General features: G+C 31.1%; 1 protein-coding gene across 2 annotated transcripts in view; it reads left to right on the top strand.

Annotated features, from left to right (window-relative positions):
- LOC145279668 (uncharacterized) overlaps positions 1-24,869 on the top strand; it is a 102,707-nt gene that overhangs the window by 920 nt on the left and 76,918 nt on the right. The gene's annotated exons all lie outside the window — the stretch shown is intronic.

Raw genomic sequence — 24,869 nt, 5'->3', positions numbered from 1 at the left:
ACTACACTATATAAACGAAAATAATCACATAAAAAATGCGTTATAATATATTAATTGTCCCTATAAATACCATATTATATAGCAACAAGTCCTTATAGAGCGGTATTAAATGCTTATTTTTATTTATTCCTACCATACAACCACCTTTGGCGGGATTTGAATACTTATAAAATATCCCCCCCCCCCCAAAAAAAAGGTGTTTTCCTGTAAACCATAAAATACTCTTTTATTTAAGTTTTACTAAAGTTAATAATTCGATTAGAATAAATTAGTTAAATTAAAGAAGAAAAAAAACCCGTCTTATCAATGCGTGAAAATCATTTATTTTTCCCCTCCAAAAAAAATGTGTCGTATTCGCAATATGAGTGTAGGTAAAAAACCAAAACAAAAAACCCGGGTATTCATTTAAAAAAAAAGAAAAAGAAAGAAAAACCAACCTGGCATTTTAGGGATAAAAAAAGAAAACAATAAATAAATAGAACTAATTTATTTAAAGAAACTATGTGACTAAATTGCGAAATTTAATAAATGAAATACATTTTTATTTTGGTTGGATAAAATTTTAAAATTTGGTTTCGTCAAATGAAAATTAATAACAATGAATGGTAGAACAAGAACACACAAAAAAATAAATTAAATTACTTCTATATTAACAATTAACGATTCTCATTAAAAAGTGAAATAATGAATTTCATAAAATTAAATAGAAAATTTAATTCTATTTTATTTTAAAAATATTACAATTTAAAAAAATCAAAAATAATATTCTTATAAAAATTATTTTGAACAAATAATGGTTTTTTTTTTCGTTATCCTTTTAAAAAAATAATTGTTAAAATTTGAATAAATTAATTAAAATGTATTTAAACTAAAGTCTGTTTTATTAAACCCCTAAAACTATAATAATACTGATAAAAACATTTATTATAAATTAAACCTATCAAGTCCTATTTTAGTCTTGTAAATTATTTAAAATTAAATGGGTTTCGCCATGGTTTTCTATTAAATTAAAAAAAAAAAAAACTATGTCCAGTAAATAGAAAATTAAAAACACTAAATTATAGCAAGTTCCAGCTTACACGTGAGACGCCTAATTAAAAACTTTGCCGGGGAAATATAGTCGCTATCTTTATTAAAATGGCGAAAAAAAAAAAAAGGGATTTGTATTACTGTACACATAGATTCGAAAAAGTTGTCAAAAAACAAATATATAACAAATAAATGTTATCAAAGGCAAGATAAGTTACTTTTCTACCAAACTGTATATATTTTTCGTGTTTTTATTCAATGTAACATGTTTATTCAGCTCGAAAAACATGCAGTGTTTACCGATGTATTGGAAAATTCAAAATGGCGCTCGACTGTCTCTTTAACACGGTAAGTTTGGGAAAAGATGTTATAAATAATAAACAAGACAGAATACTATTAAAAACAACCGAATATATGTCAATTTATGTCACGGTAACATATATTAAGCGAATTTCTAACAGTATTTTGTCTAGTTTATTATTTATACCTTTTCTCAAACTTACCCTCTCCGAGAGAGAGTCGGCCGCCATTTTGAATTTTCCAATACATCGCTAAACACTGCATGTTTTTCGAGCTGAATAAACATGTTACACTGAATAAAAACACAAAAAATATATCCAGTTTGGTAGAAAAGTAACTTATCTTGCCTTTGATAACATTTATTTGTTATATATTTGTTTTTTGACAACTTTTTCGAATCTGTGTACAGTAATACAAACCCAAAAAAAGATTATGGAGTTCATATTAAAAAAAAAAATTAAACTCTGAAACCTTTTTTTTTTTTTTTTAAAGGAGAGGGGCGGCCGTAAATAAAAACGCAATGAACTATAAAAATATACGTGATTGAAATAGGAATTTCATATACAGTTTTACTATACGGCTTCTGGCACTTCTACACAATACGAACTAAACTTTTTTATTTTTAACACAAATTTTAATTCGATAAAAGTTTGGTTTGTATTGTGTAGAAGCACCCAATTTTTACAAGGGGGAGGGGGTGGAATTCTTTAGGGAAAAGACCAATGCAAAAATGGAATAGTGGGACTATATTGTGTAAAACTTGCATAAAAAAATGAACCCCCTACTAAAATTTAAACAATTTAATCCTCCACCCCTGAACTTTTATGATCTGAAAATTTGGTACATCTCAAGAATTAAAAGAAAATTTGGTACTCATGCAGAGAGTGATCCGTGCTGAAATAATGTTATTATTTAAAAAGCCATTCTTAACATGGGGAGGGGAACGTGTTTTGTGCCTATTCTGTACTTTAACCTTATAATTGAATACAAAAACATGTCATAAAACTTTAATTAAACGTGGAAATACGATTTAGAAAATAGCGCGGATCACTCTCTGCATTAGTACTGAAAATTTGAAACGGAACAGTTTAATATGTAATTTGTATGATTAAACTAAGAATTAAAAAAATAACCAAGATAAGCAAATAATTAAATTAATATTTGGTCCAAATTAAAAACATTATTTGCCTTTTAGTTTAAATTTTATTCAAATTGGAAACTCTTTTAGAGTAGCATTTCTAATTTCGTTGGTGCCAATTATAAGAAAAAATGCTTTGTTTTCCCATAGGTCGAATCTTTCCAAAATCTCTCAAAAGTTGATTTAGCCAATTGCCCCAAAATTATACTTTTGGTCTATGTATGTCCATCCGTCCATCAAATCTACAATTTAATATACAAATGATATTACCTGAACTAATAGTCACACTACAGAATGCCTTGATGATATGCAAGTGGATCTCTACACCAAAATTCAGGCTGATCAATCCCTCCCCCTCTCAAATGACACCCATGAAATGTTTAATAAAATTCACAATCTTTAATCCAACCATATTTCGTACAAATAAACTGGACATGTCAAACTTGGGATCCTCTGAGTATCATGTGTGTCAATTTATGTCATGTGCGCATGGAATTAATTGAAATTATTTAATAAAATCATCATCACTGATTTTTATCATTTTTTTATACTAGGTCAAGAGTCTGATGTTTTCTGACAGCCTGCAATCTCAGTTGCCAATCTTGGCGATTGTAGCTTCATATTTTTAGCAAGCAAAGAACCAGACCGTCTGCAGAACAGTGCAAGGGTGCTTGGCCTATCAGTTCTGGAAGGGGGCAGCAGTCTGATATGGGAACGAGGAATTAAGGTTCCCAGCGTATCGTGTGTTCTTACCTGACAAAGTATATTCTTATTTTTTAGGAAGTTTGTTGGGCATTTCCCAGTGATTAAATGGCTCAGGGTAGCTGCAGCATTTGTTTCATTACTTTCATCATGTAATCAATTTCCCTAATGTTGCTGTTCAATTCTGCTACAACGATCTTGAGGATTGATTCTATTCAGATTCCACTAAGATCTTTGTTGGTGGTTTGCATGGATCGTCTAACTTTCCTCCAGCCTTCTACTTGGAGGTCTTTGCATTTTCTTATCCAAGAATCGCTTGTCTTGGTGTAATCAAACCAACATAGCTGATAGTTTGTTAGTTGATCAAACTTCAGTATCGTCAGCCTCGCCAACATCATATCAGAGCTGATGTGCTAGATTTGATCGGATTTAACAAACTTGTAGAATATTTTGTTACTTAGAAATATAGAATATCTATATAAATGACTTTATCATTCCTTTTAATAGTAGTAAATATGATACAAAGTTTCATTTAAATTTGTTGAATTTTCTGAAGTTAGGAAAAACGTGAAGTTTTGGTCACGCTTACACCATAGCTGCATTCCTCTGTGTTTTGTACTTTTGAGATTAATAAAATGTGATCAATATGATTTTTACATTTATAAAAAAAACGTTTGCAGTAAAGAAAAGTCCGTTTTCAGTGAATGATGCACTTTTAGTTAATAAAAAAAAACTACCTGACTTGTCCACCAAGCTTCACTCATGAATGGCCAACAATCTTTCTTTTAACACTGTTCAATAATAAAAACACTTGGAAATCATGTGCAAAACAGTAAAAAATTCTGACACACTTGTCTCTTGACTTTTAATTTTGCCTATGATGTCAGTCTTTAGTTCAAGAATAATCTTGGGATTATTTTGATAGATATTAGCAGGAAGCCTACAGTGGTCAGAGTTGACCATGGGTGAAACATTCTTATCCTAATTATCTCGGCTGGATCAGAACTACTTGTGGCTAAAGAGACCAATACAGGAGTGACAGACTTTGTTGCAAAGGTCATAAACGTGTGTGGTTTCTGGACAGTTAGCATTGATGTTCTCCTTTCTGTATGCACCCTATACTGCCACAATGTTTATCAGTTTTTTCACATATTGGTTCAGGTTCCTTATATCATCATTGAAATAACCTCACAGATAAAAATCTGGGTGACAGAGATTGAATGTGACGCTCGTTCAGGATCGCACCTACTGATGAGACGTTCACTAAAGTGTCCCTGCATATCATTGAACAGCGGTAAAACAAGAACTGTTTATAACTGAAACTTAGTAAACAAGTCAGACATAGAATGAAATATATTTGTACTAAATGTGGTTGGATTGCGGAAAAGATTGCAAATTTTATTAATTCCACAAGCGCCATTTCTTTTTTTTGTCACCTCGTACCTCAAAGCAATGAAATACTTCTATGGTGACAACTGACATAACTGAAATTGTGGATTTGCATGAATTCAAACCCATAAGTCCTTAACATCATGAGAATCTGCATAATTTTGTGTTTGTTCCTGTAGTTTAAAATCAGTAAAAAAAAAAAAAAAAAAAAAAAAATTTGATAAAAACAATTTGGTAGAGGGTCTCAGATTCCATTGGGAATTTCTTTATAACACAAAAAATATAACTTTACAAAAATACAATGATTCCCACCAAATTGCATGCTTTTAGGTTTAATAGACTAAATATATTATAACAGATGAACAGACATCTGTTATATTAGTATAAAGGCTTGATTAGCAAACAAGAGATACCTCATAATGTGACATTTTAATATCTATATTTATTAAACTTGTATGTTTGTATTGAAATCATTTTACTATTTTTTATAAGATTGTGACCAAATTTGATACTTCTATGTATATTTTCTTAACTTTGAGCCACATGACTCATAAGTCTCAAAATTCCATATATACACTTGAAATAGCATTATAGTTTTCACAAAGATTCTGATTATTTGGACATGTTGGCCTCTTAAAAAGTATGGCAGACAGACGCTTGAGTATGTAAGAAATGATATAACTGCATGCAACCTGGTTGATGATAGTTTTTACGACCAGACTGCCATTGGTAGCAGACATTACTTGTTGCTCACACTGGAATCTGGGACATTAGCAGCAGCTTAAATACCAAAACTGAATGATGGAAGGATGAACTGATTTGAAGCCTAACATCATATTATCCATTTTATCATATTTCCCTTAGAGTTCTGACGTTTTCTGGCAGCCTATAATCCCCGTCTCCAAGCTTGTCCGTCTTCATCCTGTTTAACTTCCGTTGGCCAATGATTTATGTCTATGGTTTCTTCTGTTGTCCCGTTTTTTTTTTTTTTTTTTTTTTTTGCATGCTACCTTAAGATCCCTGCATTTTCTTATTAAAAAATTGCTCCTTTCAACCTGACCAACCCAATATAGTCGACATACTGTCAAGAGCTAATCAATCTTTGGCAAATATAGCCTTACCAACAGAGTATGAGCTAATAAGTCAGGTATGATCTGATCAACAATTGCATATCCATCTGATCATTATTCTGTTATTACGCTGAAGATGAGACGAGGACTGCATACAGTATCACTTTCCTGATGATGTTTGTCCATCGTTTGCAAAGATAACCATTACTATGCAATTTTTCTATGGATGTGGTTGTAAATTTAGTTCTAACAAAAATAAAATCAACAAGGGTACCTATCTTGTTGGACTTCTTGCCTGGACCAATGTGATACTCTCTCTCCAGATTTCCCTGTCATCCATCAGCTCCAGAGTTGGTCCGTCAGTCTGAGTCAGACTCTGAAGTATCTCCCACATGTGGGAGTATTCTGTAGTAGAGGTGCTGACTGTTCTGTCTTTTCTAATGGTACTTTCCTCTTGTACTATTACAAAAGACAGTCAATGCCTCTGTTACAGAATACTCCCACAATGGTCTCTTACATGGGAGATACTTCAGAGCTTTATTTGGACTTCAATTACATGATCGTGGTCATCTTCGCAAGTGATGGATGACCATCATCATCATTGCATCATAAGGAAAGCGATGCTATATGGAGTTAAGTTCTGGACTCTCATCCAGTCCTCACTCATGTCAACTCTGCTTTCCTAATACAACAGCTATATATCCTTCCCCTGGTAATGAGAGGAATAGCTTAGGAGGTCTGTATTGTTTGTGGAACTTACCCTTGTTGGTCACATCTGTTGGGGACAGGATGGTCTGCTGTGTGATAGACGACCCCGTCCCCATGTGTGTAATGGTGGATGTATTTAATGGTAGAGGAATTGAAAAGACAAAAGGTCGCATAATGAGGACGAAAATATACCGTTAAATATCAGCGAAAGAAATGCAATTTATTTACATAAATATACATGAAGAAGCGATAGAAAGAATAAGAGTTCATTGAAAGATGAGTTACGTTACTTGCGGTTGACTGGCTAGTCAGGAACGCGGTGATGGCCCATGGCCCCACCGGAGCGGTGTTTGTCACATCTTGACTGCTTGAAAGTCCAACGCAAAAGAGGAAGAAATATGAGGAACAGGAAGTGACGTAGCTAGGTCGCTCTTCTGAGTTAAAGGGCGACAATTGAGTTAGGCTGAGAGTTTTCAACTCCTGCACATCTGCTTCTGATCTTCAGGATCACGGTTGACGTCCTGTGTAATTTGCTGGATGAACATGGATCTAGGTTGTCCTATGTACATCAAGCAAATTGCACATGACACCAACTGTGATCCTGAAGATCTGAGGCAGCTGATTGATGGATGACAGGGAAATCTGGAGAGAAAGTATCACATTGGTCCAAGCAAGGAGCCCGACCAGATAGATACTCTTGTTGATTTTACTTTTGTTAGAGCTAAATTTACAACCACACCAATATATCGCCAAGATGACAAAAGGAGTCAACCACTTTGAGAGGTTTATCGGTATGAAGTTGGCATCAAATAGTTGTGCCTGCCCAGAAACCCTTTTACACTTACAGTTGGAGTCTGGTCTCAGCTTTCCAGACAAGCGACTACAGGAAAATTTGACTGTACTATGAATAGGACACTTAGGTATACATGATATATTTTAGAAATCAAGAGGCTATGCATTCAAGATAAAATTTACACATTATGGTAAGGAGCAAAGCAGTTCACCCAACGAGTTACATTGCAATTTTGGCAATAAGTTAATGGTTTGCTATTGCAAGACTCATTTCTATAACTTCATACATTATTGAACAAATATAATTTTTATGAGGGTTCCAACAACTTTTGAAGAGAATTTAATAATCTGAATTTTATCCTTTCTTTAAATTAATTATGCAATAAGCAGTATTATTATGTATTATAGATTTTAAAAAGACATTTAGTATCCTATTTATAGGATAGTGGGACCTAATGGGTTAATGTCAAAACCTAATACTTATTGTAAGTCATTCATTGTATACGAGTATTTGAACACAAGTTGTTTTAGTTATACCTGGGGGAGATTTTGATGATTGATACCTTTACCATCGATATTAGTGAATAATTTAAATACAATAGATTTGATAGCTAATTTCGTAATCTGTGACAATATCCATAATACCAATAACATATCCCTTGTAGATCATAATGTATAAATAAATAAATCTTAGCCACAGGCGCCCTTTCTTAAAAAACATATCTATTGCAACATCTAGTTAAAAATATTAATCTTGATGAACCAATCTAGTTTTCTTTCAGTGAAATAATTTATAAATATGAAAAAAAGTAAATATTTTAGAATTATCCCCCTCTTCCTCCGATATTGTTACACATTTTGAATAAAAACATTCGTTTGTAATTCAATATTATAAGAAAGAATTTTTTTCTTGAAATATCAACAACATTGATATTTATTGTATCACTGTTTCAGATCATGTGCTGTATGGCTTTCTTGAAATTCCTATGTATACTTATATGCTTGATAGTATATCAATTAATTGTGAATTGGAAAAATCAAAACTTATTGGGTTATTTTGAATCGTAGTGGGGAAATTGCACCTTTTTTTTTTTTTTCTGATGTCAAAAATGATTTTTTTTTAATGTTTCTTTGTTTAAAACTTAATTTTCCATTGCTGTTATTAATGATAAATATTTATTTTAAACTACCAGAAGCACTAAAATCAATATACCCCACCATAAATGTATTATGTTTGTGAAAATATATGCACATATTTACATAGTTTTTTTTTTTTTTTTTTTACTGGTATTCCGAAAATAAAAAAGCAACTATATAGCTAAATATTTAGAGACTTTAAAATAATTGGAATCTGGGATTTAGTACAGAATCAGTAATTGTATTGGAATCATCATTAATATTTATAAAATCCAGATAAATAGACAAAACATGTCAAAGGACATGAAGAATATGATGAAAAAAAAAAACACCATAAAAGAACGAGACGCCTGAAGAAGGCAAATCAACCAAAACTTCATAGAAGTATCAGCAGTTTGAAGATGATTTAAATCTTAAATAACTCAGAAGTTTTTTTTTAATTTAGAAAAGGTGGAATTCCACTTTTTTTTTTTTTTTATATATAAAAAAGGTTTAATTGTAGAGCTTTATGTTCTTATCCCCCCCCACCCCCCGTCTCCATTTTATTTCTCTTCTTCCATTACTATCTTTACTATCTCGCTTCCTTTTTTTCCTCTCTTTCTTAATATTAATTTTGCCATGCTGCAAACGATTCATGGATAGGGGAGGTAGAAGATTTTTGTTTCATCAAAGAATTATTGCTGTCTCTTTTAAATCTTATCAGTCGATACTTTCAGTATGAAAAAAAACTCTTTTCAAGAAAAAATGAGATTCTACTTTTTTTATAAAAGGAATTAATGAGCGAACATTCTGGGACCTCTAGGTTGGGAAATTGGTGAGATAGCCCCTCCCCAGGTAGAAAAATTAATCTTGATTTTAGATTTTTTGCCATTAGTTACATTCCTATAACTCCTAATAAAGACTAATTTTGCTTTTATAAAAGCAAAGCGATCCACTTGTGACATGGATAAAGATTGATAAATTTGTGAATGTGTTTCTGATCATAAACTAATGTCAATTCTTTGAAATAGTCATTTTCTTCGTCAATGTTTATTTTTAATCAGTTAAGGACTCCTTTATCAAATATATTGAAAACGTTGCCAAGACTGCAAAGAAGTTGGCTCTCTTTACTCTGCTTGAAAATTACTCCTACATTACAGTATCCCGTATCTCTACAAAGCCATCATTCAGTCATGCATGGCATATTGTTGCCACATCTGAGTGATTACACTAGTCTTTCGCTCTTAAACAGGGTTCAGAAAAGCGTCTCCAACCTATTAGGCTCTGGACGATCAATCAAGCTCCAACTCCTGTTTCATCACCACAGTGTTGCATTCTTGTGCCTGTTTTATAATTATTTTAATGGTGAACTCCTAGCACTTTTGCTCCCTCAACATAAATTCCCTGACTAACCTGACAAGCAGTGGAACCCCACCCCTTTGCTGTAGTGGTTCCGAGATGCTGGAAAGCCTTCTGCTCTAATACGTCCTTCCTTTCGGACTTCTAGACTTTGGAATTTACTCCTGGTCTCACTGACTGAACTGTTATGCAGAAATTTAAATGTAATGTACACAGACATCTTGCTGCTGAACTTCTTATGATCTCAAATAGTAGCTCCTTAAATTCCAAATGGTATTATGTCTTTTTTGGCGTGAACAAGACTAAAAAAAAATTAAAAAATTAAGAGTGGGACAAGCTGTTATTGCAAACAAATTGCTGACACTCTGAAGTGGGCAGCTGCTGTTCAGTAAGGCTAATACAGATTGGTTGAACACACTGCCCTTTGTCCCTCTGTTTACAATGTGCATGTTATGGTGATCCTTTATTGCAAGTCATTGCGGGAAAGAATTCTAAGTACAAATTTTTGTAGATATATTGTGGTCATTAATGCACTAATATTGTTGGGGAAAGGTATGTATCTGTTTTCCCCATAACCAGTAATTTGTAATAAATTAATTGCAGACCATGATTTATCTGCATATATTTCTAAAAGTTCCAAAGTTCTTTTTTATGTTTTTATGTATTAACAAATTATCACTTATCAAGACCTATAGACCTCTCAAGGATAAAGGTTAATGAATTTGTCAGGAGGACAGTGAAACATGAGGATTGGTAGCAATGGATGAAGCTGGCTAGAAATGAGATTATTGAAGAGCACAGTTCAACAAGAATTTGTTAATCTTGGACTTGAAAGCAACCATACCATACCATAGTCAGCTGGGAAGCAGTCCTGTGATATTGTGTTGTACAGACATATAGTTCTTGGAAAGAAACTCTGGAAGTCCCATTGAGTTTTAGGTAAACAAAGGAAGAAAGGAAAATTAATTACAATTGTTGTAACTAGACAAGTTCTTATTGTAAATGTTTTACAGGGATGGACAGTCGAGCACCTACCATAAAAATGACAGAGTAGAGAAAGACTAGCAACATGTCTTCTGTGAGAAAGAAGCTCTAGAGAAGAGAATAGTATATCATACTCACTGCATTTTGAAATCTGTTTTGTACTCTGTCAAGGCAGGAAAGTGTTCTGAGCTGCATCTCCCCAGATGTACATCATAGTACGTATGTAATAGTACGTCATCTTAGGATGCATTTGACTCGTATACAAATAGAGGATTGCGTCAGGAGCAAGATATTTTCTCAAGCACTAACAAAAACAATTTCCAGTAATCTTAGCAATAGATTTGATCTAAATTTTCCATTTCAGGTTTAGTCTGAAGATCAGTTTTAGGAGCTTATCAAAGTAAGGCTTTCAAGAAGAAAGCTATTCATTTTAATTGAGTCAAAGTGAAGATTGGATTGTTAATGGTGAAAGGAAAAAAAGCTTGGATTTTTAGATGTAACCCTCCCCTCTCTCCCATTGTGGAAGAGAGAGACAGATGCTCTTTGAAGTGTTGCCATAGATGGTTGTCATCTGCAGAAATGTCAATTAATGAAAGACTGTGATTTATGAGATTGTTGTTGAAGATTAGGAAGAGAATGGGGCCCAAAATAGATTCTTGAGGTATACCTGCATTGATACCATGTCCTCCAGACTTCTACCCATTAATGACTGCTTGTATAAACCTATCTAAGAGAAAGGATTTGATGGTTGAAAAGACATTTCCATATATTCTATAGCTAGCTTGTGAAGCAAACCTTTGTTTCAAACCTTATCAAAGGCCTTTGATATGTCAAGAGCTATTGCTTTGTCATATATGGCATAATCACGTTTGACACACTGGTTCCCATCAGATCACTTAAGTTAAGCAATAATGATCCTGGCCAGTGCCAGATGGGTGACTATTTGGGATTTCCAGGTGCTGTATGTGCTGTCCGATTATCTTGACATTGTTTTCAGTCATCCTGGACTTCTCCTTGCCACTGGACTCAAGCAGTGCCAATTCAGGAGATGTGTAGTTGGAAATTGCGCAACCCTTGCCACACAATTGCACTCGCAGTTGCCCCTACAGAAGGTATCCATTGTCTTTTGAAACTGAACAGAGGCATCAATATATTGCTCCATCAATTGATTCACTGATCCTGTTTGATGTTACAGTCAACACATTTGCAGTCGCTTTTGCAGAAGGAAATCCATATTGCTTGTCTCTGAATAAATTGTTTTTGCTGAATCATTGAATAACTTCTTGATTCCAACAACTTATGATGCATAGGAGACTGATCGGTTTGTATGAAGATGCAGAAGATTGATCTCCAGTATTTTTGAATACTTTGATTTAACAGCTGTCTTAGAACAGGAGCTATTCCAGGTGGCAGCTTCTTAAGCATCATGGTTAGAATGTTCTTAGAATTAGTTGCTTTGCTGCATCTAAGTTCTTGATAACTTTGACAACATTTTGGGTAAATATATGCATGTCATTGAGTGTTTACCACCCTGTGGAGAAATTCAGGAGATAGGTAACCCAGATCGCAAAGGATGCAATTTGATGCAAATTTTTTTTTCCCAAGAAGTTCGTCTTTATAAGATGCTGAGGAAATTACCTTTGGTTCATTGATAACGGTAGGAATATAGATCATACATTTTTTTCAGAATGTTATTTGCGAAAACTCTTGGTCACTCTCAATGAACAGATTGGACATAGGATTTTTTTGTATCTTTTATAACTCTTTTGCAGTGAGTTACCCATTGGCATGAGCAATTAATTTCTTTCTGAAACCTCAGTGGGAGGATGTCTCTGTTGATGAGTAACTCTTATGTCATTATAGTCATCATTATTTGTATTTTGTTTTTTTCATCAAACATGCTCTCACTGTTGCTATTTAAGTTTCCATCACTTTTCAGTCAATATGCTCTACGATCTTCAGCAAGTTATTGTTCATCCATTGTGATGCCCCCCCCCCTTTTAATATTGTATTTTGTGCATGCTGATGTTTCCTACAAAAATCTGATAAATCTGATTCTGACATTAAATTGAATGTCGTTTAACGTTCATGCATAAAATATAAGCAAATTGTATGAAGTATAACAAATGCTCGTTGCTTATTCAGTTTTAAACCAATATTAAAAATTGCTTGTAAAAAAAAAAATATATATGTACGTACGTGTTAGGTTAAAAAAAAGACAATACATTAAAAATTATGTAAATTCATCAATTTTTGGTTCCCCGACAAAGGAGAGATCCTAATAATTCACTTCTATTCGTCTGTTTGTTTGCACTTTTCTCAATAACCACGCCTTGGATTTTTAAAAAATTTTGCACAACATTAGTCATGGTAAAAGTAAATTTTTCACTCATGGAGAGGGGCCCCATATGCTTGGCTTGTTTTCTTTTAATAAAAAAAAAACACATTTTAATGGTGAAATGTCTTGTCCATCATTTTCTGCTTACATTAAGGTCAACAGGAGGATACTTCAAACTTTAATTAACACACACTCATTATAATTATATTGGCTAGAAATGGTTTACTGATCAAATTTATTTTAAAAGAACAAAAGTACTGGATGTGTTTGTGTAAATTTTGGTATACAGCATATTTTTAAACCTAAGATACATAATATAATTTTTATGTAATTATAGTTTTTGATGTAAAACTGGATAAGTGCTGAATGTTCTGATAAATTAAAATGAAAAGAACAGATTCATCGAATTTAACAAGTACATAATGCAAATGACATGTTTTTGATTAGCCATTTCTCTTGTTCCATGGCCATCACGTTGCCACAGCTGTCAACTCAACCCAGTCAGATGTCTTCCTGTAACATTGTATTTCTTTTATTAACAATTAACAAATTTTAGTTGATTTGCAATTCTAACTTTAAAATGTCAACAATTTTACGTGTCAAATAGGATTTAACATCTTTAGATGCCGAGCATGTAATTAGGATTGTTTTTTCGTACATACACTATCATCCATTATCCATTGATAAAAATAATCTGCTAATCTCTGGCTTTGTGAATTTGATTCTTCTGTAATTATTGAGGAATACACCTTGTTTGATTTCGTTTTATTTTTCTATAACTGAAAAAAGCAGAACATGATAAATACTGCAGAACAGGGTTCGATTCATTTCCTCATCTGAAAAAAAAAGAAACTTCTTTGTAGCAATACACCTGAAAAAAATTGACATTTTCAAATATCTCCATAATAGCATACATAGAAAGAGCTTGATGATCTAAGATTGTTTTTATATTTTAAAATCTGATTAAAAAAAAAGAAGTCATGACTTTTTGTGCCTTGCATGATTGGATATTTTTCTCAAAGACCATAAGTTTCATCACTTTTTAAAAATTTTTTTACACTATTTTTTCAGTAAAAATTTTATAAATACTAAGGAATAGACCTCCTCTCCCCAGTCCAGTGAGGAAAACGAATCTTTTTGCTTTCAATTTTGAAATAGCTATACTGTTGTCTCATTGCAAAACATTTGTTGCATTTTCTGATGCTGGTTGTCTTTTCATAACCCTATTTATCCTTCATGATGGAAACCAACTTATTTCTACTCTTCCTACTCCTCATAATCAGATCTGAAAGTTTACTAATGATACAAAGAATAGTAATTTAACGGTCTTAATTAACTTCAGTTTATTTAGAATCTGTCCTGGTTTTGTTTTCATGTTTTAATATAGACAAAAAAAGGTCACCTAACGTTATTACAGTATTTAGTGTTTATTTTGTACTAATTTTTCGATTATTGCTGGATGCAAATATTTTTTTCTTTTTAAATTCAATGATTATAAAATTTATTTGACTTTGTTATGTTTCTCAGGTTTACAAACCCCAATGATTTAAGTGTGGTTGATTTTGAGAAACAATTATAAGGTTCTTTTGCTTCCTGCTGTAATCTTGTTTGTTTGAATTAAAGAAAAATAATTTTCTTACTTTTGATGGCAGGGTATTTTAATGTGGTTTGATTGTAATTCTAAAGCAATAGAATGAAATTTATGGCTAATAATACTTATCCTTTTGGGCCTGAGTACGACCTTAAAAGACCTCCAGTGCCGAGCCCCATTTAGAGGCTGTGGAGGATGGAGTTGCACCTTAGTTAGCATTGCTCCCAGGTTCACTTTGGTCCCGAGTGGTAATACCTGTTAAAGCATCTGGCACTAATAGTTCAGGTTATCTAAAAATAATGGCTTCCTGACCAAAAATGCACCAAACATTGATGCTATTGTTTTTTCCCTATCCTTTTTTCTGCAAAATTAAAAGAAATAAAAAATATTCTTCTACAAAACAATCAAACCAAATATCATGAATATATATTTGAAGATATGTATAAACTAAATGAAACAATGGTTTCATTTTTAATAAGAAAAAACTAGTATGTCAAATACGTATGATAGTTATAAGAAAATATTAAACTGGAAAGAGAACACTAAAAATGTTGGAACATTTGTTTTTAATAATTTTATGTATTTTTAATAAGTTTTTTAAAAAAAGGTCCAAGAAATTCTCATAAGGAAATCATGCAAAAAAAAAAAATGTAAAATTCTTTTTTTACCAATTATCATAAAATTTTAACCATAGAATAGGATTATAATATTCAAAAAGCCTGCAAATTTTCATGTAGTTTTGTCCTGTAGAACCAAAGATATGAGCATTTCAATATTCAATTTGGCTACATGTATATGTATATGTGTGTGTGTGTGTATGTATGTATGTATGTATGTATATGTATATATATATATATATATATATATATATATATATATATATATATATATATATATTATAAGTTTATAAGGTTTTTTGAAAATTTGAATAAATTTTCAAAACCAAGATTTTTATTTTATACTAGCAGGTGCACAACGCAGAGTCAAACACAAAATAGAGTACACTCAACATCGTCTTACCATCAACGCTTACCTTGTGAACTCGGAGTATGGGAAATTCTCATATGAACAAAATAAAATCACTAAAAAAACAAAAATACCCCAACTAAGAGTAAAGATAATGAGTAAACGTTGGATAAAATGGTTAAAATTATTACAAACTTGTCAAGATTCTAATCTGGAATCTTCTGATCCGTAGTCAGACGCATTTTCCATTGCTACACAAGTCCTGTTTGTATGCCGAAAGATGTTACTGTGACTGTATACAAACAGTGCTAAATTCTGTTGACATGGGCAGGTAACTTTTTCAACAATTGCAAGAAACTGCCCAAAAACCCTTATTTCAGGCTTTTTGTGTGACTCCACGTTGTTTGTTACAAACCATATATAGATAAGGACAATCTAGGGACTCCCACCTTTTAGGGGAAAAAAAGAATTGTTCAATTCAGTGCATCCATTTGAAAGTTTTATTGGTATATATATATACACACACACACACACATAAATAAATAAATAAACATTTAGAATTTTATTAATAGTATAGATTACTGGATTTGACATTAAGTAACCCAAAAAGGCTTGCTGTACCATAAAACACCTAACCAACTTATCTCTTTATGTATATATTTATTATAGCCTCTTTGTAGATTCTGTCTTTGAGTTCTGTTACTCGAGCTATTTGGCTTTTATTATTCTGATATTCTTGTATACCAACAAGTATAGACACTAGCAATATTTCAAACTATTGAATGTCAAAAATGATAATAGGAACTGAACAAAATTGTTGGGAATTTCATTGCATATTATCAAGTAACTGTCAATTTTCCAGCATTTTGCAGAGAAGCCAACAAATGACTTAGGAAAAAAAATTAAATATACAATAAATGTTACCATAGCCAATAAAAATTGTTTTTATATCTACCTGGTTAATTTTTTTGTTTTAAAGCAGTTTTAAGTGTTCTTTTTTTTTTTTTTTCACCTTAAATATTCAATTTTTACAACAGGGTTTTCCAATAAAGATGGCTGCTGACACATGAAGAATGTCAATGGCCATCTTTGTTGGATAATCTCTTCTTAAAAAATGAATATAGTTCCTGACCAAAGAAAGAAGTTAGCGAAACATTACATAAAAGAAAGGGAACACTTGTGAGAAACAGGGCCAAAAAATAGGAACATTGTCTGCCAAGAGGTGCTGAACTACAGAAGTAAATTAAAGATTGTCTTTTACAATGTGATTTTATTATTTGTATTGAACTATGTAGCACAATATTACTTTCTGAGTATTTATTGGTAGTTATTAATTCATCTCATTTGTGTTGGTTCTATGTCTAAAATATAATAAACTCTATTTTCATAGAAATGTTAATAAACTCATTTGTTGCGTGTTATTAGTTTTTCTGTTGGGTGGTGGTGGGCGCCTGCTAATCTATACTGATATGAGAGATGTGTCTGTCTTATTAACAGTAGCGTGTAAAGAAAGCTCTGATGCTGGCTATGGCCAACGCCTTCATTTAAGACTTGAGTATAAGTCCTAGTACTGAGAAATGAGAAACACATGATTGCTTATCACCTCTGCGCACCATTGTATCTATATTATATTTGTCTTTGTCCGTTCCACTTTTTCTCTGAAATTACTGAAATTTTGTATGGACCTTTATGATAAGGTGTGGCGAACTAAGTATTGTAATTGAAAAATTAAACAAAATACTGATGGAAACATCTATATATATAAAAGACAAAATGGACGCGCGCGTTTTTGTATGCCCAAGAAAGGCTTTTTTTCGGGGGGGTGGGGGGTTACTATTTTTTAGAACTTTTTCTATACTCCCTAAATCATGATATCTACGATTTGCGAACGCACGGTGTCTCTACATTTATTTACGTCGACTTTTATAAAATTCTCTCTATTCCGTCATTTCGTGTGTTTGTTGGTCTTTTTCGTATAAATAAAGCGAAACTCATTGAAGTAAAGCCGTCAGCGGCCTTTTGTGCCGGGACGTTTTGAAAGCAAGTAGCTTTGATCAATGTTGGGAAAACCCTTCATATCAGACAACTGCTATTCATTTGGGAGTTCCCCCTTATTCAGGGGGGCTTGATTTCCCCAACATCGTGGGGAAACAAATAAATAAAGTGACGGAAAGCTGAACTGGCTTTCAACCGATGCTCATTTTTGCACCTGCGTGAACTCCTTCACTTAGCAAGTCAAGGTTTTGATTGACATCGCCAAATTTGAACACTTTTCACTTCCTATGATCTCGTAGCGTAACGGTAAGATGCACGTTTTCTTTCCCTTTCTTTTCTGCCTTCGCGTCGCAGGTTTGAGCCTGCCTACTAACACTTTTTTTTTCTTTTGCACCTCCAAACAGCTGGGCAACACCGGGTACCCCCGCTAGTATCCAATAAATGTCAGCTATCATCTGAGAATGTAATGTTCTATATGTATTTTGTTTAATTTTTGATCTTTGAATGATTATCGAGGTTCAGCTATGGCTCGAATGAAACCACCATTTTGTTTTCATTCTAACTCGACAGGTTTTACACTACCTTTATTTTTGACTAAACACTTTAAAACAAAAAGCTTATCTGGATGGGTAGAATAAGAACTTTGCTTGTCTTTGGTAACATTTATTTATTTTTCTTTAACTATTCTAAAAACTCACTAAATCCATGACTCGATTGTACCATACTGCAGAAAACTTTGTCGTATTTTTAAAAATTCTTAATAATGTTGCTTACTTTTCTAACATTGTCATGAAGTAAACAGAAAAATCACTACATACAGAAATTATCTTTCGAATTATAGATTTTAAAGTTTTGTGGGATTTTCTATTCTGTATCTGAGAGTGAGTAAAGAATCAGTTCAGGAATAATTTTATACTCAAGTTTAGGGAAATTTTTTTTTTTTTTTTTTATTTTTTTTTTTACATTTGTTTAACTTTTCTAATTTTAATAATTATACCTATTTTTTTTTTCCTGTAACAAACAACGGTTTTTGTCCAGAATTCCTCCAGTGTATAAAACAAAGAATAAAGAAAAATCTTTATATACCATGATGAAACAAAAATATCATATTCCAAAAAGTATGTAAATTGATTAGTTTTATTTTTATAAAAAAACAAAACATTTTTATGTGATTATTGGGAATTTGTAAGCATTACACCAAATCTTGTAAGATTGAATTATTGGTGAGATAGCTCAATGATTTAAACTTGCGCGATTTATTTTGTAATGCCTACGAATTCTCTTTAATCTTTTAAAAATGATTCTCTTAATAAAAATTTAAATTATTTTACACGATTTTCAGAATATGATGTTCTTGTTTAGTTACGGGTATGTACATCATAGAGAGTTTTGTTTATTTTTGTTTTATAATACAGAGAGAATTCTTTACAAGAACTGGTAATAGTTATTAGAATTAATAACTTATTTTGGGACAAATAAGATATCTTGATTTGTAATAGAAATATAATTAATAAAAGCTACAGTATAGATTCGATTTTAGATACAGATTATAAAACTGAGGTTGATTCTTATCGCAGCCATGTTTTTATTTTTAATTACGTGACACTTAACATTTTTGATTTTACCAAATTTTCAACTTTTTTTTTTTCCATAAATGGATTTCTTGAAATTTTGTTCATCGAAATGTTTTTTTGAAGTATTTTGTGGTTCAACCTCAAGCATTTATCAAACAGTTAAAGGATTTCTCAATATTATAGACTCTTTCTAGGATGCACATTTCAATTAGAGTAAATAAATATATATTATATTTTATTTATTTTCTTTTTATTTTGTAAAATTTTAAAATAACATTTTTAACTTATGTGAAATCTATACTCCCATAATTTTTTTTGTCTATTGATATTCGTATTAAAACCCTTTTTTCTATTTATTTAAAAAGAAAATACAACTTTCTTATATATGGGTCGTGGAATTGCATTCACTTGCAAAAGATCTAGCTAATTTTCATATTCTTTTAAACATTCATTTCAATTAATTCCCTATTAGTTTTTTCGGTTTTCTTATGGGATGATCATCTTTAGTTAACTATTACATGTAATTATATTAATGCAGATATTCTACATGATTTATACTTGCATAATATTTGCATAAAAAGTTTATAGTAAACACAAAACTCTTTCCATGTATATTTAAGTATATGTATATATTTTTGTTTAAAAAATTTTGCTTACCAAACTCCTCTGTCAATTTTTGATCTACACACATGAAACTTCATATAAAAGGTATTTGAATCCATGTAAAACTTTATATTTGGGTTTTAGCCAGGGAAAATCTCTACAAAAGTGGAAAAAAAAAAAAAAAAAAAAAAAAAAAAAAAAAAAATGAAATTTGCTAGGTGAAGGTCAAACGCCAGCATTACAAATATGCATGCATAACATAATAGCTATTGGTTCATGTTTTCATTTTTAGTCTTGCAGCAAACGTCTTCATAGCTTAGTCATTAATGGCAGGGAAAAAATAAATTCTAAGCTAAACGTTGTGGTGATGCACGAGTCATTTTTTTTCTTTTTTTGTAATCTTTAAATCATTACTATATATTAGGTCCAATATAATAATAAATACGAAATCTGCATTAATCAAGATATCATATTTAAGAGTATTTTACGACTGGGCAATGCTGTGCATCCTGCTAGTGTTTTATAAAGTTGAAATATAAAATATCATCATATAAGTTGATTTCATTGTATCTGCTTTCTTTCTCTATATATATTTTGAAACAAAAATGAGGTGAAATACGAATCAGCAGAATCGTTGTCTGATAAAAGCTCGACCATTGACTGCTGAAATTGGAGAGAAATAAAGAATTCGATTGGTTAACTAGCAAACTTAATACCATATCTATTAGTGTATGTTTACAAAAAACGTTATTTTGACCCGTTGTGACATCACTGTGGCTGTGACAGCTAGCGCGTTAGCTTTTTTTTTTTTTACCTCCCTTTTCTCTTTTGCATTAAGAGTTTGACTTTTATTTTTTTTTTTTAAATAATAAAATACACAAATAATTTAGTCATAATTTGCTGGTGAATGTTTAAACAAAAATACAAAGTAAATTTTATACTCATGTGTTACAAAAATAGAATAGATAAAAAAAAAAATCATATTTACTTTCATCCCCACAAGGGCAAAGGTTGAATTGTGCGATTAAATGTGTGTTAAGTTTATTTATTTATTGCATTTAAAATATGCAACTAAAAACAAAACTGTAAATGCCTTATTTTTTTTAAAAATTTTATTTGTATTTTTCATTGTAAGTTGGAATCGTTTTCAAACAAAACAAAAATGTTTGATTTAAATTATTTTAAAGTCTTTTATATATTCTGTAATTGGCAGCTTAAAAACATTAAAATTATTTGAATTAGCTTGCCCACTCGAAACCGTGTTAATAAAAAGAAACTACTTAACTACCAACACATTTAACTTTTTTAATAATTAATAAGTAATAGTTACTTATTGTATGATTTTTTGTTAGGTTACATTTATAAATAAACTATTACCAAAGGCAATAAAAGTGACATCTCATAGTTAACCTGTCAAGAAAAAACAAAGAAATTAAAACTATTTAACTGATAATTCTTATTTCAGTTCCCTTTTAATTTTAAGTGAATTTCTCACTGTAATCAAACGCAATAGCAGTTAATTTTCTACGTATTTGCTCTAGTTTTTTATGATTTAAACTATCTTTAAATCTTTTTTTTTTTTTTTTTGCATTAGATTCTGTAATAGGCAGTTTAAAGACTTCAAAATTACTTGCAAATGTTTATTAATACTTTGAAAATTATGCAAACAATAGAATTTTTAGTAGTTGACTTATAAGTACTTTATGTCATACTTTTAGAGTACTTTGGAATTGTGATGATTAATTCGTATTAATTCCTAACTCTGTATCAAACGGCTACCATAATACTTAGATAAAAAAAAACCCCAAAAAAACATTTGTCAATTAAAATTGAGTGAATACACACATCATCATCATCGTCATCCAGTGTAGCAGCAAATCCTGGGAACACCAACCTGAAAGAACAGTTGGAAATCGACTGATATACCATATATTACGACCATGTAATCTCTACAGCCACCTACATTGAAAATGCTGCTGTCAAACCTGGCATAGTTATATGGAACAAGTCAGAGTGGCAATCTTGGTTGAAGTGAGTGTCCTTAATGATGGAAGTCTGAACAGAGCTGAAAGCGAGAAACAGACCAAATACCAAGGTCTCATGTATGATATGAAAAGAAACTGGAATCTTAGGGAGATATCAATCATACCAGTTATTATAGGTGCCACAAGCTTATGAAGAAGAACCTGAAGTCCTCTTGGTGAACCAAGTGCAAAAGAGATCCAGACAATTGCACTTAAGGGAACAACGAGGATACTAAAAAGAGCTCTTGGCTGGTTTCAATAAAAAGCAGGGCAATGTTGGCAGCTAGTTTAGTTGCCCCATACTCAACGTTACAATCTTCAAAGGAAGAAAATTTAAAAAAAAAAAAAAAGTGGGGTATAATTAGGTTTAATGCTGAAACAACTCGGAGAAATGTATATCTATATTTTTCATTTTAATATACTTTCACACAAATTTTTGTTATGTAACAAAAAATATATATATGCTTGATCCATTTACATAATTGTTAAAAATATATTTTTTCTGCCATGAATATCAAGTTTAAACATTAATTCTGTATACTAACTGTTCCATAGCTAACTAAAGCATATACTGACCCGGCCCAATGGGTCACGGGTAGTCTGTGTCTGTGTGTGTGTGTATATATATATATATATATATATATATATATGGTTGTATACCTTTTGTTTCCTAGATGTAAATCCATTGAAACTCGTGTTTATCAAAGAATACTTGATGAATGCTGCATATCTATATATATTTATATTAAAGTCGTGTTTATATTGATTTATATATGTGTGTGTGTATATATATATATACACATACACACACACCCATATGAGTGTTGCATATTATTTGTGATTGAGTCAAACACCTATTACCAATATGTCTGTATAGAATTGTGTGCCTGAGTCGATATTTGTATTACTGAAATGAACATTTTAATATAGTTACATCTATATGCATACGAGCAGGGAGACCCGACATTATATAGATCCAACCTAGAAAGCAACAATTCTTCCCCCCTTGTTAGAAACATTGCTCATGGAATGTGAGGACTAAATGACGGAATAAGGGAAGAGTTACGAAGCTGCTGAAAGTAACCCCAAGGTTCACTTTCAACTCTCGTAAGTCTATACCTCTTATATAAACAAGCCCCCCCCCCCCAGATATTTCTCATTTCAAGCAGATATATTCTTCACCATGTAATCAAAGTATCAATGTGTATATTTATCTTTTCCTCTATTTCAATTGGTGTGATATAGTGGGTTGTGATGATGGTTGTTGATAGACAATCTAGTTATCTTTCTTTGGAAGTCCTCAAACCAAACTGGATTCGAATTTTGTTTTATTTATTCTTGTCTTGGGACTCTGATCGATAAAGTTAAAATTTTTTGCTTTTCCCAATTTGGATCTGTAATGGCATCAAACGTTTTCAGCTTTATAATTAATCTTGTAAAAATATATTGCCTCTCCAATCTGAAGATGGCTACCAATGCCTGTATATTAAATTATAATAGTGAGTGCCTTTGCTAATATAAAAAAGCAGTAATGAAAAATGTGATTCTCCTTACGAAATTAATTTCTTCTAAATTTATATTTTACACTAATTAAAAACAAAGCTACATCAACAACTGAATTGTTGACCAACAAATTAAATGTAGAAAAAATATAACCATATCCACCCAAATATTTTCAAAACATTTCGTTATAACCAGGCGTACTCTAATTATAAAACTTGAAAAGTACTTTAACAGGGCTCTAGGGACAAATTTATCTTTATTTGATTGTTAAAAACTAAATATTTTTGTTTACTAGCCAAACCATGTGACTTTTTTTTGGGATATCTTCATTACATAACAAGTATGTACATCATAAACGTTTTTCTGTATTTTTTATGTTAAGTATAAACATTTCTTCATGAGAAACATTTCTTCATTTGAAAGTATAAACATTTCTTCATTTGAAAGTATAAACATTTCTTTATTTAAAAGTATGAACATTTCTTTATTTAAAAGTATGAACATTTCTTTATTTAAAAGTATGAACATTTCTTTATTTAAAAGTATGAACATTTCTTTATTTAAAAGTATGAACATTTCTTTATTTAAAAGTATGAACATTTCTTTATTTAAAAGTATGAACATTTCTTTATTTAAAAGTATGAACATTTCTTTATTTAAAAGTATGAACATTTCTTTATTTAAAAGTATGAACATTTCTTTATTTAAAAGTATGAACATTTCTTTATTTAAAAGTATGAACATTTCTTTATTTAAAAGTATGAACATTTCTTTATTTGAAAGTATGAACATTTCTTCATGAGAAACATTTCTTCATTTGAAAGTATGAACATTTCTTCATGAGAAACATTTCTTCATATGAAAGTATAAACATTTCTTCATTTGAAAGTATAAATATTTCTTCATGAGAAACATTTCTTTATGAGAAACATTTCATTTGAAAGTATAAACATTTCTTCATGAGAAACATTTCTCCATTTGAAAGTATAAACATTTCTTCATTTGAAAGTATAAATATTTCTTAGAAACATTTCTTCATTTGAAAGTATAAACATTTCTTCATGAGAAACATTTCTTCATTTGAAAGTATAAACATTTCTTTATTTGAAAGTATAAACATTTCTTCAAATGTTTTTTTTAAACAGCATTTTGTTAAAAAAAAAAACGATATTGTTAAATTTTATTTTTTAAATAATTTGACTGTTTTATTAAAAAAAATAGATTGAAAAGATATTTATCTCTCTCACTAATGAGCTTTGGAAGATTGTTGGTGAAAAAAATAAACCATCTCTAAAAGATAAGCGTATTATTTAAAATCTTCGGACTACTGTTGAGAAAATGACACTCAAGATAGTCTGAATAATCCAAATAATCTGAATAACAAATCCTCTTAAAAATTCAGAAACAAAAGATAAGCCTTTTATTATTTCAAATCGCCACTTGGAAAAATCTCTCACAAATGTGACTGTTTCACTCGCAATGTAAAGCCCTGTTTAAAAATAATCTTGATCAAAGACAGAATCCCTTTGAATCTAAATGACTACAATAAACAATTCAACACTTTAATATTTATCCTGAATAAAGACGATGCTATCATCGGAATTGTCTGGGCAGTTTACGTAAAATGCCAAAAATGTGCCAAACCAATGAAATTGCAGCAGCCAACACCATTTAATAAAACATTTGCT

Source organism: Euprymna scolopes, chromosome 7, assembly GCF_053919585.1.
Source record: "Euprymna scolopes isolate OS-2025 chromosome 7, ASM5391958v1, whole genome shotgun sequence".
Taxonomy (NCBI): domain Eukaryota; kingdom Metazoa; phylum Mollusca; class Cephalopoda; order Sepiida; family Sepiolidae; genus Euprymna; species Euprymna scolopes.
The sequence above is the reverse complement of the archived record's forward strand: the minus strand, read 5'-3'. Positions and strand labels throughout refer to the sequence as shown.